Raw genomic sequence first — 17,925 nt, 5'->3', positions numbered from 1 at the left:
TTGCAATATCCATTGTGAAAATTCTACCCGTTTTTAAAATTCATCTTCGTGAAGTTCCTGGTGTAGTTGTTGATGGTAGAGGTGGACTTTATGGCAGTGAAGTATGCGCAGTGCAGTGACTGAGGATCAGCTCATTTCCAATAGCCCGTGAGCTTGTATGCGGGCTGTACACTCTTGCATTTGAACAGACGTCACTGGAGCATCCCGACCGGGGTAAATTGTATGAAACGACCCCGTTACACGTTAATCACACAAAACACTACGTCATAGAGGTGGACTCTTTCGAGACTTAAGGAAGTTAAACCATAATTAAAAATGCCTTTACGAGTATAATATCAAAATAAAATTGAATATCTCCTAAATAGCTTCGAACCCTGAATCCCTTGAACATATCACATGCTGGCTGCGATTTGCAGCTCGCAGCCACTCCAGGTAACAAACAGTAGGTCTCGTAACTGATAGAATAATCGCTTCGCAACTCATCTTTTATGTTACAAGTTCTGAACACGACTGTGCAGACAGGTTTACCTTGCTGCAAAAACCACAGTGCGCTAAATAACCATGTCTCTCTTAAGCACAGGCAGTTGCAACCATTCCCTACGCATAGAGCATGTACCTATTACTTCGTTGAGTGAGTCCAGCATAATGTTTCAGGACAATGCATTTATCCACAGTCGGTGCTTACGTGGCATTATTTATTAGAACTTCCTTAGAAGAATATCTGGGACGTAAGAAAAATCAATTTATGAAAGGCATGACTCAAGAAGTTTTAGCATCCTCACTACTCCAAGTCACCTACCGAGGCACATCTACCCAGCGTAATTCCACGCAGCTACTTCCACCGCGTCCGCCTCTGTGGTGTGATTAGCTGCCACCCCCGGAGGTCCGGGTTCGATTCCCGGTTCTGCCACGAAATTTGAAAAGTGGTACGAGGGCTGGAACGGGGTCCACTCAGCCTCGGGAGGTCAACTGAGTAGAAGTGGGTTCGATTCCCACCTCAGCCATCCTGGAAGTGGTTTTCCGTGGTTTCCCACTTCCCCTCGAGGCAAATGCCGGGATGGTACCTACCTTAAGGCCACGGCTGCTTCCTTCCCACTTCCTTGTCTATGACTTCCAAACTTCCCATCCCCCCCACCAGGCCCCTGTTCAGCATAGCAGGTGAGGTCGCCTGGGCGAGGTACTGGACATCCTCCCCAGTTGTATCCCCGACCCAGAGTCTGAAGCTCCATGACATTGCCCTTGAGGCGGTACAGCTGGAATCCCTGGCTGAGTCCAGGGGAAAGGCCGACCCTGGAGGGTAAACAGATTACGATACGGTACGATACGTCCACCGCGAACGTTTAACCCTTATAACTCTGTATTAGGTAGAAGAGCGGAACTTCTCGCTTCGAAAAGTTACTGATGTGTTACAGCCCTATGGCCCGGTTTTATGTCTTTATTGAATGCTCTAACGGTATTTGCTACATTGAGTAATCTATCACATCTGCTGTACAACATTTGAGAGCAGTAGATTATACATTTTTCACAGGAAAATACGTTTCTACCAATTTCGATGAGTTGAGACTATGCAAAATAGCGGTGAATTGACATGTCTGTAATTGATCCTAACCTATCACATTTTCTACGATACCGTCACCACACTTTCCTATCAAAAGAAATGGCCTCATGGACCAATCAGGTGCAATTCTCTACCGATAGCTATAGGAATGGCTATGCTTTGTACAATACAGTAACATTTCCTAAAAATGACTAGAGTATTGGATTTCGTTCTACATAAAATGGTACAGTGTTTTTGAGAAGGGCTTCACTGGGACCGTTTTTACATTGTGCGGGAAAGTCTATTGCGGGCTAAATAAACACAATATTTCTGTAAGATGTTGCATAAGATAGGACTAAGAAGCATTTATTCCTAGCTGGTTGCATATTTTAGAGAAAAATAGGGGCAGCTGTACCACCCGGTATATTACGCCCCTACTCCACCTTGACTCCCATCTGTCGAAATTAATCCTTCCATTCCGTCATATAAACACTTCTTAGAGTGGTACTTCCTTTGTGATGCGTTTTTCATTTATGTGCTAGCAAATGTACTCGTGCATCGCTACGGTATTCTCGATTTGGCTGGCAAAATGCAAGGGAGCATGCAATTATTTTTCAAAACTCCTTTACCCGAAGTAAATTTCTGTAGATGCAGTGGATAATATTATTTTTTAATTCCATGTCTCTTAGCGTTATCCGAGAAACAGCATAGGGAGGTCCGCATACGTTGTTTCCAATGTAAAGTGCGAGTTGCGGAGTTGTGATGATACCGGCTGGTCCATTTGCCTACTGGCATCCGCAGTCGAGTTGGGAATTTTCATTATAAAGGCAGGCCCCATTGTCTACTGCGCGGTCACTATTTTGGGGAGTTTTCGCTAAAATTGCAGGCCCCATTTCGTACTTACAGACAAATTACAGTTGAGGAATTTTTATTGTAATGGCAGGCACCTTCCCTACTGCCAATCAAAATTTATTTGTATTGTAATCATTATAACGGCAGGCCCATTTCCTAATGCCAGTCAGCTTACTGTCAGTCACACCAAGTTACTGAGTTTCCATTATAACAGATAACCGCTATGACCAACGTCAGTCATATTTTAGACGGGTAAATTTGTATATAATGGCGGGCACCCTTACCTACTGCCAAACACAATCGGGTAAAGGAGTTTTGATTTTTAAAAAATGTTTGCTCCCTTGCCTTTTGCCAGTCAAATCGAGAAGGAAAATATTAATTCCAATGGTACGCAGGATTTGGAGAAGGACTGCATTCCTACTCCCACTCAAAGACGACGTGGGGAGTACTGATTAAGCAGACGCCCTCCAGCTGACAGTCACTGTCATTTTGTAAACTATGAATTACAGTGGCAGGCACACCACTTCAATGAATAAATATAGATCGACATACCGGTACGAAAGTATATTAATGTTTAAAACCATTAGAGATTAACTGCTGCTAAAATGTGCGTCATATCGACAAACCGATTGTACGCTAAGACGCCCCGTTTAGCATTCTCAATGGCTGGGCCTATGATATTTTCTCTCAAATCATCTATTCATCGGTAAGATTGAGTTAGAAAAATTGAATAGTGTGAAATTTGGATATGATTCTCTCACAGAGCATTCATTTTCGAATACCTACGGGATAGGTACATACATACAACTGTTTGGCTCACATATGGATAAGAGGAGGGCAAATGTTCGTGTAGCATTAGATCGTCCTATCTTTGCTGTAAGTGATTAAACTATCAACTAAACGTGTAAAAATTGCGAAATCTACGTGCAATAGAGAAATAGAAAACATCTAACGAATAAGGGGTAGATATACGACAAAAACTCATAGGACGAAAGTTGTATATCACTCCAAATTGAACGGAGATTGTGCGATCCGATTTGCGATACGACTTACCGTTTAGCCATCAAATACCTCGAAAGGAAGGTCTGCACCGTCATTAATATTGCCTCCATATTTCAATATTTGACAAGGTGTAAAAAATGAAAAATTTAAATATCTCATAATTTTTCTGTCCGTTACAGGCTAAAAGCTATAATTTTGCCAAATTTCAATTTTCTAGATCGTCTGGAGGATTGTGCCGCCAACTTGATTTGGGGGCGGGGTTAAAATTAGGACTTTCAGGAAATTTTTAAGCACATTAAACCTATAGATTATCGTTTTGTATAAATACATCCACTAAACGTGTAATAGGTGCAAAATCTAAGTGCAATAGAGAAACAGAGAACATATAACGAATAAGGGATAGATATACGACAAAAACTGCGTTCTTATACTGAGCCCCAAATTTGAAATTCCCAGCGGGGCCCTCTCAGGGAAATTTGAGAATTTTTTATTTTTCTAGGTATCCTGAAGTCATCAGCTTCTCTGGTACCAAGTTTTAAGTTTCTAAGATGCCTGGAAGTGCCTCATCATTTCACGTCCTATTTATTTTTATAGTTTAATATACACTGACTGACAGTGACAATGCAACACCAAGGAGGAGTGGTTCGAAAGGGATGAAAGTTGGGGAAAAAACAGAGACGGCACGGATGAATAATTGATGTTTATTTCAAACCGATATGCAGGTTACACAATGCGCACGGCATCGACTCAGTAGGATGTAGGACCACCGCGAGCGGCGATGCACGCAGAAACACGTCGAGGTACAGAGTCAATAAGAGTGCGGATGGTGTCCTGAGGGATGGTTCTCCATTCTCTGTCAACCATTTGCCACAGTTGGTCGTCCGTACGAGGCTGGGGAAGAGTTTGCAAACGGCGTCCAATGAGATCCCACACGTGTTCGATTGGTGAGAGATCCGGAGAGTACGCTGGCCACGGAAGCATCTGTAAACCTCGTAGAGCCTGTTGGGAGATGCGAGCAGTGTGTGGGCGGGCATTATCCTGCTGAAACAGAGCATTGGGCAGCCCCTGAAGGTACGGGAGTGCTACCGGCCGCAGCACATGCTGCACGTAGCGGTGGGCATTTAACGTGCCTTGAATACGCACTAGAGGTGACGTGGAATCATACGCAATAGCGCCCCAAACCATGATGCCGCGTTGTCTAGCGGTAGGGCGCTCCACAGTTACTGCCGGATTTGACCTTTCTCCACGCCGATGCCACACTCGTCTGCGGTGACTATCACTGACAGAACAGAAGCGTGACTCATCGGAGAACACGACGTTCCGCCATTCCCTCATCCAAGTCGCTCTAGCCCGGCACCATGCCAGGCGTGCACGTCTATGCTGTGGAGTCAATGGTAGTCTTCTGAGCGGGCGCCGGGAGTGCAGGCCTCCTTCAACCAATCGACGGGAAATTGTTCTGGTCGATATTGGAACAGCCAGGGTGTCTTGCACATGCTGAAGAATGGCGGTTGACGTGGCGTGCGGGGCTGCCACCGCTTGGCGGCGGATGCGCCGATCCTCGCGTGCTGACGTCACTCGGGCTGCGCCTGGACCCCTCGCACGTGCCACATGTCCCTGCGCCAACCATCTTCGCCACAGGCGCTGCACCGTGGACACATCCCTATGGGTATCGGCTGCGATTTGACGAAGCGACCAACCTGCCCTTCTCAGCCCGATCACCATACCCCTCGTAAAGTCGTCTGTCTGCTGGAAATGCCTCCGTTGACGGCGGCCTGGCATTCTTAGCTATACACGTGTCCTGTGGCACACGACAACACGTTCTACAACGACTGTCGGCTGAGAAATCACGGTACGAAGTGGGCCATTCGCCAACGCCGTGTCCCATTTATCGTTCGCTACGTGCGCAGCACAGAGGCGCATTTCACATCATGAGCATACCTCAGTGACGTCAGTCTACCCTGCAATTGGCATGAAGTTCTGACCACTCCTTCTTGGTGTTGCATTTGCTCTGTCAGTCAGTGTATATAATACAGTATATATAGAACGCTCCAAACCTTCCATTTATTAATATAGATTATAGTTCATCCCCTTCCCTCGAGGTTCTAGGGGCGTCTTGCCCCCGTAGTTTTTTTCTAGAGAGTAGGTAAGATTTGTACACCCCCCACCCCCAAAGCGGGCCGAACATGTACTTTAAAAATATCCCAAGTGTCACTATTCATCCCAACGACCACGAAAACTATAGATTCGATACTATTTTCAATTATGTTTATATCACATCCCGTCGCCCCCGACCGTTAAGAGATAAAATATCTTGAGTGTCGCTATTCATCTCGGCGACCCCGAAAACTATGGAATCAACACTATTTTCGAGTATTTCTATACATCACTCTCCCCTCACCCCTCTCCCCAAAGGGGTGCAGACATCTGACTTTAGAAAACCCAGAGTATCACTATTCATCTCAGCAACCATGAAAACTATGTATTCGACTCTATTTTCGATTAATTTTAAACATAACCCTCCGACCCCCACCCCTAAGGGTGTTAGGGATTGCATACACTTACGTGCTTGTCTCCAGATTGTATGTCATACGTGTACCAAATTTGGTTGATATTGCTGTAGTGGTTTAGGAGGAGATGTGTCATTTACGTATATACAGTACAAACGTACATACATTCATTTTTATAGACAGACTAGCAAATATGCCCGTGCTTCGCTATGGTATTCTACTATGGGGATGTCGAAGTAAATTACTGTACTTGAAGTGAATAAGATTTTTTAATTGCACGTTTCTTGGCGTTATCTGAGAAACAGTATAGAGAGGTCCCCAGACGATGTTTCCAATGTAAAGTGCGAGTTGCGGAGTTGTGATGAAAACGGCAGGTCCACTTGTCTACTGCAATTAAAAAAGGAATTGAGAAATTTCACTTAACGGCAGACCTTATTGCATACCGTGCGGCCAAAATCGATTTAATGAGTTTTTGTTACAATGGCATGCCCCATCTCCTACTTTCAGGCAGATTACAGTTGAGGAATTTTTATTATTATGGCAGGCACCTGCCCTACTGCCAGTCGAAATTGAGTTGTGTTGTTATCATTATAATGACAGACTCATTTTCATAATGCCAGTCAGCTTACTGCCAGTCACTCCGAGTTGGTGAGTTTCCATTATAATAGCAGGCCACTTTGCGTAACGTCAGTCACATTTTAGATGGGTAAATTTGTTTATAATGGGGTGGGGGGCACACTTGCCTACTGAAAAACAGAAACGGCTAAAGGAGTTTTGATGAAAATTGCACACTCCCTTGCCTTCTGCTAGTTAAATCGTGATACGACTTACCGTTTCATTACATTGGTACAGAGGAGTTTGTGGAGGACCCCATTCCAGTCAAAGTCGATGTGGGGAGTACTGATAACCTACTACCTCGCCCTCCTGCTGACAGTCACTATCGATTTGTAAAGTATTAAATACAATGGCAGATACACCCCTTGTAGATCCCTACAAATCGACTTCGGTGTATAAATATCGATTGACATACGGAAGTATATGCATGTTCACTTTCATTTACAGAATAACCGCTGCTAAACGTAGCTATCGACTTGCATTCGGGAAATAGTGGGTTCGAACCCCACTGTCAGCAGGCCTGAAGGTGGTATTCCGTGGTTTCTCATTGTTGTATATGCTGAGGTTGTATCTTAGGCCACGGACTCTTCCTTCCCACTCTTATCCCTTTCCTATCCCATCATCGTTACAAGACCTATCTGTGTCGGTGCGACGTAAAACAAGCGGTAAGAAAGAATAATCGGAGCTGATAACCGCGATGCTTGATGAATTGAAAATAGTAGTTACCGCCATATCTTCACCAAAATTGGAGCATCAAATCAGTAAAAAAACTCCGCCAAAGCTCGCAAACTGGACTCAAAAATGATTTCCCCTTTATCTACTCAGCTTGTGATTTAAGTCATCACTATAACATTGTGCTGGAATACGTATCCAAACCTGCAGCCTAAGTATTATGGGATGTAACCGTTTTATTGTTTCCATTAAGCTGGTGTAGCCTAATTAGGGTTTGGTTCTTCGTTTTATTACTTTTTATTTTATTCTATTGTTCCAGTGAGTGTTTTATTTTGTTAGACAACAAAATAAACATATGTCTGTTGTACTGCAAACAAATATTTCCTCCTTCGTTAAATAATTAAATTTTTTAGCTGTGATGGGTATGAAAACTGATATTGCATATTCTAACAATAAATAATGCTAATATTTTTAACACCGTTACTGTATAACAAATTAAAAAAGCACTTTGTAATATAAATTATTCCTTAAAAACTCATTTTTAGAAAATAGGTGGTGCAAGAGCCCTGCGTGCCATACGGCAACATCAAATATCGTATGACCTAGCGGTCCCAAAATACTTAAACTTCTTTCATAAGATTATTTTTGTCTCTAATATGAGATAAAACACAATAAATAAGTTAATCTCAGAAAAAAGATAATCCCGGCGCTAATGAGAGCTAATAGTAACCTAAGTCAATGGATCTCTCACTCTGCTCTAAGCCGTAGTTTTATATTTTGGGAATATGTAAGCTACTTTTCAAATATATTTGATTGCCTTGTTATTACTATGCTATTCCAGATTCAAAATAATATTTTGTAAATTTTTTGATGAATTCTTGAGTGACTGGGTTGTAATAATGTTAAGTTAATTTTTGCAAATTTCGTGTTCACTTCAATATTCTTTAGTTACTATTTTACACTAAGGGCGTCATTTTTAATTGCCTTGTTTTATGTTTCTTGCTTTAATGTAATCCTTTATTTTTCTTCTTAATTTATCGTAAATATCACTGTTCTGTGAAATTTTGGTTTTCATAATTTCTTGCGCTGTTTTTCATGTATTGGTTGGTTTGAATTTCCGTTATTGTGATGTAATATGTATATTAAATTTATTTCTTTGTCATACTACTGTATGTAAACATTTCCAGCACTATATCTCTCAATTACAATGTATTTTTCATGATCATAAAAATATAGAGGTCTTTTTATGAATAGGTGTATATTTTTATAATATTCAGACATAATTTCAAATGTATTTATAGAGATAAGATGAACTTTGAATAGTCTATTCATATTAAGATTCGAATGCTGACAATAGCACTGATCCGTAATAAATCTAAATTCATGGATACTGAATCCTGACTACTCAATATTTACAGTTTTAAAAGCTTTGTCTGGACCATGTGATGCAGCAACACTCTGGTTGATGTCATATTGTGGGCAGAGAGTGGTAATTAAAATCCAGCTCAGCACACTAACATTTGATAGCTTAATTTCCGACATCGAGCCATTACAATAAACAATGTCAGACAGATCAAAATAAAAACACTGCTGGAAAACACTTGCAATCCAATCACCAAACCTAGAGCACCAAACAAAACTAGCATAAAATTTCATTAGTTGTTTCATTCAGTCCATAATTGAATCACAAACATCGGTACTGTGCTGATGATATACTTTTCTATCGACTGATGTATTTGACTGATTCATTGAATGGGTGGTTCTCCCTGTTTCCTATTTTCAGTCCTTAACTTCGAAGTTCTAACGTGCTACTCTTACCACTACGTTGTGTTTATCGTGCGGTTAGGCCCGTTAGGGTCACGTAGCTGTGAGCTTGCATCCGGGAGATAGTGAGTTCGAACCGCACTGTCGGCAGCCCTGAAGATGGTTTTCCGTGATTTCCCATTGTCACACCAGGAAAATGCTGGCAAATTAAGTCCATGGCAGCTCACATCCCACTCCTAAGCCTTTCCTCTCTCATCGTTGCAGTAAAACATAGCTGTGTCTTTGCGACGCAACGCAATTACAAAAAAAAAAAAAAAAAAGAAGAACAAGAAGAGGTTTTGAAGATTAATGAACATGAAATAAACAAGCAGCAAATCAAAGGAGTCCCTATGAGTCGTGATGAAAGATAAATGTTTACAGATACCAAAATTTAATCCTCATATAAAGGGGAAGATTTGAAATTAATACTTGAAGTACGCTACCGCGGAGGAACTTCTATCACTCAGCGGCATGTGCAGCATCAACATTAACCAGGGAATACAAGAGCATGAATGAGACTTGGTGATGGAATTAATTAATTAATGTACAATTTGATTAGGTGTTTTACTATGATAATATGATATCGATAAAAATGATGCAGAATTTTAGAATGGTGTGTAAGCGTTCTTGACGGGTTAGATTTTGTAATTTCAGCAGGTGTGCCATCTAGAGGAATAACAACTAACAACAATACTCAGCCAGATATTATATATAGGGTATTCAAGCCTTGGTTTCATAAACTACCCCCTCCTCCGCATATGAATCTTACCCTCCGCCCCCCGCCCTCACCGCTTCTCACCTAGATATTTTGAATGTTCGTTCGTTCAGATATCTTCATGTACCTCGCGAATTTTCAGTTTATAAGGACAATTTCCACCAACGGGCCTGGCACCGGCTAACCACGATCTCAGACCATACATACTACACGCCTTAACGAGCATACAGTAGTCAGCAGGCAGGCATATGCTCCTGTTCTTGGGGCAGGAATTTTTGTAGAACTCGTGATTATTTTAACGCACGCTACAAGAGATTTCTCGTATTGCAGTAACAATGACTTTTCAGAATGTGTCAGTAAATTTAAGACACTTTCTCCCTCAATTATACATTCTTAAAATTTGACTGAATATGGTCCGGCTCCATGGCTGAATGGTTAGCGAGCTGGCCTTTGGCTACAGGGGTCCCTGATTTCATTCCCGGCAGTTTCGGGAATTTTAACCTTAATTGGTTAATCTCGCGAGCACGGGGGCTGGGAGTATGTGTCGTCTTCATCATTTTCATCACCATCATGACGCACCGGCTGCCTACGGGAGTCAAATCAAAGACCTGCATCTGGCGAGCCGAACTTGTCCTCGGACACTCACGGCACTAAAAGCCATACGCCATTTCATTTTACCGAATATGAAAATCTTTGTCATCATCATCATCTGTTTACCCTCCAGGTTCGGTTTTTCCCTCGGACTTAGCGAGGGATCCCACCTCTACCGCCTCAAGGGCAGTGTCCTGGAGCTTCAGACTCCTGGTCGGGGAAACAACTGGGGAGTATGACAAGTACCTCGCCCAGGCGGCCTCACCTGCTATGCTGAACAGGGGCCTTGTGGAGGGATGGGAAGATTGGAAGGGATAGGCAAGGAAGAGGGAAGGAAGCGGCCGTGGCCTTAAGTTAGGTACCATCCCGACATTCGCCTGGAGGAGAAGTGGAAAACCACGGAAAACCACTTCCAGGATGGCTGAGGTGGGAATAGAACCCACCTCTACTCAGTTGACAGTCGTACATGAGTGTACAAAATTTCATATCTTTAGGTAGAATAGTTTAGGAGCAATGTGTACCAACATGACGAAATGTTTGAATAAGACCTTGAAAATTTCCCATGTTCAAAAAATGCCTTACAAGAAACTAGAAGTCTGAAAATTATAAACTGCAATCCATTAGAATCAGAAGGGCTTTGACTTGACATGGTAAAATTAGTGCATTACTACGTTTCATGTTATAATAGATATTGTGAGAAATGTTATGGTAAGTTTCAGCATTATTTCAGTGGGTGGTCACGTACTTCTGCCATTCAGTTTGAATTTCAAATTCCAATTAAAAACTCTATTTCGGTAAGAAATATAGACGATTCATTGAATCACCTACTATATTCTCCTACAACAATTTTGTTTGTGAGTTACGAAAGGAGAATTAATTTTGCTTGATTACATTCCATGGTTATTTTGTTGCTAGTGAATATTGTATTTAATCTTCCAGATTATAAGTCATCGTTGCCAATAAAGCGCTGCTTGGATGAACGTTTATGTTTGATGTGGTGAGGCTCAAATGATTCCTGGAGTTTTGATGGATAGGAAACTCAGCAGGATACTGTGGAACACAGCAAGCTATTAATGCTACCTGCTGTGACTTGTACGTCTTGATGGGGTAAGTGCACGGGACTCCCCGATGGTTTCCAAGTTTAGAAGAATAACCAATATTCTCTTCATTAACGTCATCTTCTCCCACGCCAGATCAATAAACTTAAGTACTTAATATCTGGGGCGGTAATGTGTTCTATAAAGCGAACTCTAATGGTAGTGTCCCAGAGAAGGTGTAAGGAGGCGTAAGAACACTCTGACATTTAAGAGAGGTATACCAGTTCAAACAAGCCTTGGAAAATGAAAAAAGGAATAACAGTTATTTCAATAAGGATTCATGTACCTGCCTTAATGAATTCTCCTGCCTGAATTAAAATACCCTATACAGAATAAATTAAAATATTCTTACGAATTTCCGTAGTACTGTATATTATCTACAATTTGTTAGCATAAGCAACATGCAATTTCAGGTCAAATAATTATTATAGAATTATTTCTCCCTCCTTCCGCTTTTTGCACGACTTGGTGGGATCCAGGATGCAATCGGTAGCAAATGGTACCTGTCCGTAATTCTAAGCCGGATGCCCTTACTAACGCTAACCTTGTATGGTGCGATGCGTTCATTATTGAGCATTTCTGTGACGGTTGGTATTTCGTTATATTTAGTGTGTATTCGGAGGAGTGTACGGGGGACAAACACAAACGCACTGTCATATAATTAGATAAATTCAACAGAATTAAAGTCCCTGACCCGGCTGAGAACAGAACGCGAAATCCTCTGAAACGAAGGCCTCGATATTTACGATTTAGCTAAAGAGCCAGACAAATATAATAAAACGATATCATTCGACAAACTACCTCAATCCACACCCCTTAACAGAGTTGTGATGAACGCATTCCTTCCCGACTCATGCGGTCTTGTCACCTGAATCGCATTTTAAAAATGTTATTGTTAATCATTTAAAACTCGAGTGATTAGCGTCGTCGAACTCATTCTCTGAGCCTAATAGTATGAATTGTCTCTTAATACTAAATGACCAAAATAACTAATGATATATGCACCAGAATCTCGATTATCCGGCCCTCATTAATCCGGATCTCCGGTTTATCCGGATCGAAAATGTTAAAAATTTATTTTTACTTGTACAGTATTTTTTCCTTCACGGCGTCGACTCTTCTTGAATGTTTTTAACGCCAAGGATAGTTAAGGACAGTAATTGGAAGTAATTCGGCCAAGGTCTATCAAAGGTACCGTCCCGGTATTCGCCTGGAATTGAGAATGGGAAACCGTGGAAAACTATTTCCAGGACGGCCGAGGTGGGACTAGAACCTACGCTCTTCTGAATGCAACGCACTATTAATTCACTGATGGTGAATTCGAAAATAAAACCGGCACTCCACCAGAAGAAATAATGACTAATGGAAGGGCAACAATGTAGGTGGAGAAACTGATGGCCTATTTAGAATCCTTGACTGAAACCACACCGGCAGAACTGTTGTTAGCAAAGTGTCTTCGTGATCGTGTTGTGCGCGAACGCTATACAAATGTAAAACAGAAAAAATGTACGATAAGTGTTTTGATATCATTTGTACAATAGAAAAAAGGGATTATTGTACAACTTAGATTATATAACATATACTGTATTTGTTTTTTAGTTTTGCGTATTATCCTGATTTTCGGTAATCCGGATCAGTTTCGGCCCCACTTACTCCGGATAAACGAGGTTCTTGTGTACTGTAATTGATATAGTAACACATCCCCACTTCCAAGTGATAGATATATTTTTATGTTTTCCTGTGAAAAGAATAATCGTAGGGCATGAGCTACTCCATGCAGTAATTTTTTTACGTCGCACCGACACAGGCCTAGAAGTGGAAATGAAGCGGCCGTGGCCTTAATTGAGGTACAGATTCAGTATTTGCCTAGTGTGAAAATTGGAAACCACGGAAAACCATCTTCAGGGGAGCCGACAGTGAGGTCCAAACCCACTCTCCCCCATATGCAATCTTACGGCTGCGCGTCTCTAACCGCACGCCCAACTCGCCCGGTAGCGTGAAAATCTACGTTCTGTTTTACTTATGACATACCATGCTGTGTAAAGCGTCAATATGTGAGAGTTCTTTAGTTCAATATCATTTTATTTCTGTATCCTACTAAGTGTACCATTTTTAAGCTGGAAGGCTCAACACCGTTCGTATATGGTGAAGACAATAACTTACATCAAATATTTCATTCACAATATTTATATTATTTATCAATCATACGGTGCAAATGCAGGATTCTTAATCTAATTTGTTAAACATATAATGTTTTGATGCCAGCCCCGTGTTGTAGGGGTAGCTTGCCTTCCTCTTACCCGGAGACCTCGGGTTCGATTCCCGGCCAGGTCAGGGATTTTTACCTGGACCTGAGGGCTGGTTCGAGGTCCACTCAGCCTACGTGATTAGAACTGAGGAGCTTATCTGACGGTGAGATAGCGGCCCCGGTCTAGAAAGCCAAGAATAACGGCCGAGAGGATACGTTGTGCTGACCACACGACATCTCGTAATCTGCAGGCCTTGGGGCTGAGCAGCGGTCGCTTGGTAGGCCAAAGCCCTTGAAGGGCTGCAGTTCCATGGGGTTTATAATGTTTTGATATCACTAAGTGTGATACTTTCCATTGTACTATCGTTTCTGATCAGAATTATTTTAATACAAATTATTTTCTACCTTATGCTATTGCAAGTATTTACTAAGGGTGGGCCGGGCCAACTAAAGAGGAACACCCCCTTTCTAGTCAGGATATTTGCGAAAGTTTTGGAAGAGGTAATAATAACAGAGGGAACAGATAATAGTTTCTGTAGGAATGTGTGCTACGTGCATGGTGAAAGGGTGAGGGTTGCGTTTATTTTCTTTCCACCTTTTTTATTATTTCCAATCAGGTAATATATGTATAATAATTAGAAAGTAAACAGATATAAGTATATAAAGGCAATATATTTTACTGGGCTATGGATATATTTATATTTCATCCTTATAAAATTTACGCGTATAAGAGCGGCAATATCTGGTTTGCTTCCACAAAAGTTGGTATCTTTATCCAAAGGGGAGTGTTGCTATTAAATAATTTTAGACGACCAGTCATAAGGACAGACATCTTGTTCATTTCACACTGTTAAATATAATTATTAATATGTGATAGAACCAGGTGTAGTACAAGTTGTTCCAGACATGATTGAAAAAGATCACTGCAAACACTTGACTATAATAATAAACGTACCTATTTCAGACCTAAATGTCCTTTATCGAAGGAAAATCACTCGCTGCTTTGATGACAGCCCGCATACGCCTATTCCATGAAACATTCGATCGCCATCATTCATTGATTACTAGTGCAGTCATGTGTAATTATTACAGTAATGTTCTAACATCACTCAGAACAGCAAGTATCTTCCAGCTGGCTGCCTGTCAAGCCCTCAATTTGTGGTGCCGTCGTTTCAGATTCCATCTTGATTAATATTTGAAATTCAATCCTAATTGAATTACAAAATTAGTGTTCATCATCACTTCTATCAATATGAGAAGTTTTACTGTTTACTGAATATATATTTACTAAAGTCCTCCCTATTCTAATATTGAGGGTCGAAAACGCCTATCTTCAGGATATCAGCATGGCGTTAGAAATCAGAATAATTCAAAAGAGTTTCCATGCTACAGCCATCAATGTTCAGTTTGTTAGTAAGATGTCAATTATTATTATTATTATTATTATTATTATTACTATTATTACTATTCTTAATCTGTTTTCCCTCCAGGGTCGGTTTTTCCCTCGGACTCAGTGAGGGATCCCACCTCTACCGCCTCAAGGGCAGTATTCTGGAGCTTCAGACTCTGGGTCGGGGATACAACTGGGGAGGATGCCCAGTACCTCGCCCAGGCGGATGTTTTGAATGAAGTAGACGAATATTGTTACATGAGTAGTAGAATGACTAATGAAGGCAGAAGTATAGAAGACATAAAATGGGAAGATTGGATGGGACAGGCAAGGAAGAGGGAAGGAAGTGGCCGTGGCCTTAAGTTAGATACCATCCCCGCATTTGTCTGGAGGAGAAGTGGGAAACCACGGAAAACCACTTCCAGGATAGATGAGGTGGGAATCGAACCCACCTCTACTAAGTTGAACTCCCGAGGCTGAGTGGACCCCGTTCCAGCCCTCGTACCACTTTTCAAATTTCGTGGCAGAGCCGGGAATCGAACCCGAACCTCCTGGGATGGCAGCTAATCACGCTAACCACTACACCACAGAGGTGGATATTATTATTATTATTATTATTATTATTGTTATTATTATTATTGTTATTATTATTATTATTGTTATTATTCTTTTCCTGTCGCTTTTTCCCACACCTGTGGGGTCGCGGGTGTGAACTGCGTCGCACATGTGGATTTGGCTCTGTTTTTACGGCCGGATGCCCTTCCTGACGCCAACCCTCTATGGAGGGATGTAAGCACTATTGCGTGTTTCTGTGGTGGTTGGTTGTGTAGTGTGTTGTCTGAATATGATGAGGAGAGTGTTGGGACGGACATATACACCCAGTCCCCGAGCCAGAAGAATTAATCAGAAGCGATAAAAATCCCCGACCCGGCCGGGAATCGAACCCGGGACCCTCTGAACCGATGGCCAGTACGCTGACCATTCAGCCAACGAGTCGGACTATTATTATTATTATTATTATTATTATTATTATTATTATTATTATTTTCTAGAAACTACTTTCTAAATAAGATTTGAAAGTTGACTTACGACATGTTGTTGTGTTCATTACGTGAGTGTAAATTTCTCATCATTCACTTCTTCTCTGATGAACGTTAATATTTCGGACATTGTGAATCCAAAAATGTGTGCGTCTGTATTTAAACATAGTAGTGCAACCATATATAAATAATACACAACCATAAAATACTAGTGTTGCACAATTTGAATTTACCTCTGCTGTCAACTGAAAATGAACGAAAAGTTTCGTACACTGAAAGAGTAACGACTAACCTGATTATTAATATGCACAACGTTTGGTAATGTTACTCCTACCTGCTTTATTTTACAAGATGTAGAATTTACGTTACAACTTCGCATACATATTTCGTTACTGATTAGACATCAGAAAACTTTTAAAATTCGCATTATGACAGTAAATGTGCTGAAACAAGGGGAATAAAATCTTAAAAAAGTTATCCCAGCAATCCTTTACAAAAATTAACTTTTATATATTGACAAAGGGTGTGTGGAAATCTGGAATGGAAATCTTAATTACTCTATTAATCAGGTGATGCAGGAAATATTAGGTTAGGATGTGATGTTTTGAATGAAGTAGACGAATATTGTTACTTGAGTAGTAGAATGACTAATGATGGCAGAAGTATAGAAGACATAAAATGCAGACTAGCACAAACAAGGTAAGTAAGAGTTATTCTGCCCGAAGGCAGGTCCGAACCTCCGCAGAAGTGTTCCTGAGCCGGAGTTTACGTGCAGTAGGGTGGACAGTTCCTTTCCGCTCCTCCATTCCCTTACCCCCAACCAACAGCGCGTGACAACCCATCCAACTCCTGACCACGCCCAATGTTGGTTAACATCGGAGATCTCACGGGATCCGGTGTTTCAGCACGGCTACGGCCGTTGGCAGAAACAAGATAGGGCTTGCTTAAGAAAATAAATTTGCTTAATTCGAACATTGATATGGAAATTAGAAACATGTTTATCAAGCCTTCCGTATGGAGCGTGGCATTGTGTGGAAGTGAAACAAGGACGATAAATAGCTCAGAAAGAAAGAGAAGGGAAGCCTTTGAAATGTGGTCTTACAAAAGAATGCTGATGGTGAGATGGAAAGATCGAATCACGACTGAAATAAGAATTGAATCGGTGAAGGAAGATAGATTTGGCGAAATTTGACTTGAAGAAGAGATAGAATGACAGGACACATCTTAAGAAACCCAGGACTTGTTCAGTTGATTTTTTTTTTTGTTAATGGCTTTACGACGCACCAACACAGATACGTCTTATAGCGACGAAGGGATAGGAAAGGCCTAGGAGATGGAAGGAAGCGGCTGTGACCTTAATCGGGGTACAACCCCAGCATTTTTCCGGTGTGAAAATGGGAAAACACGGAAAACCATCTTACGGGCTCCTAACCGCACAGCCAACTCGCCCGTTCATAACATGAACGATTTAATTCGTCGATGCTCACGGGCAAATATGGATATCCGTACTTATCTAGCGAAATTACCTCTGTTAGTACGTAAAAAACAACAACGTTGTTCCCTTGTAAATAGACGTAATTTAAATTCATTCGGGGTCGTTGCCGGCATTTGCTTACCTTTTGTTATTTTTTTCAATGTAAAGTGTTTCAGTCATGCGTATATCGCAATTTTACGATCAATTAAAGTCAATACGTTTATTTTATTAACGATATTTCAAGTTAGCATGGACCATTTTTTTATGTTTTGTATGGATAAATAAATCCATCTTACCCCTTATTTTATGTTCTCATTTCAAGGTATATCACCATTTATCATGTCAATATACTATTTAGCATAAGTTTAGTTAGAATTTTGCT

This window comes from Anabrus simplex, chromosome 1, assembly GCF_040414725.1.
Source record: "Anabrus simplex isolate iqAnaSimp1 chromosome 1, ASM4041472v1, whole genome shotgun sequence".
Classification (NCBI taxonomy): Eukaryota; Metazoa; Arthropoda; class Insecta; order Orthoptera; family Tettigoniidae; genus Anabrus; species Anabrus simplex.
This window is presented reverse-complemented; position numbering follows the sequence as displayed.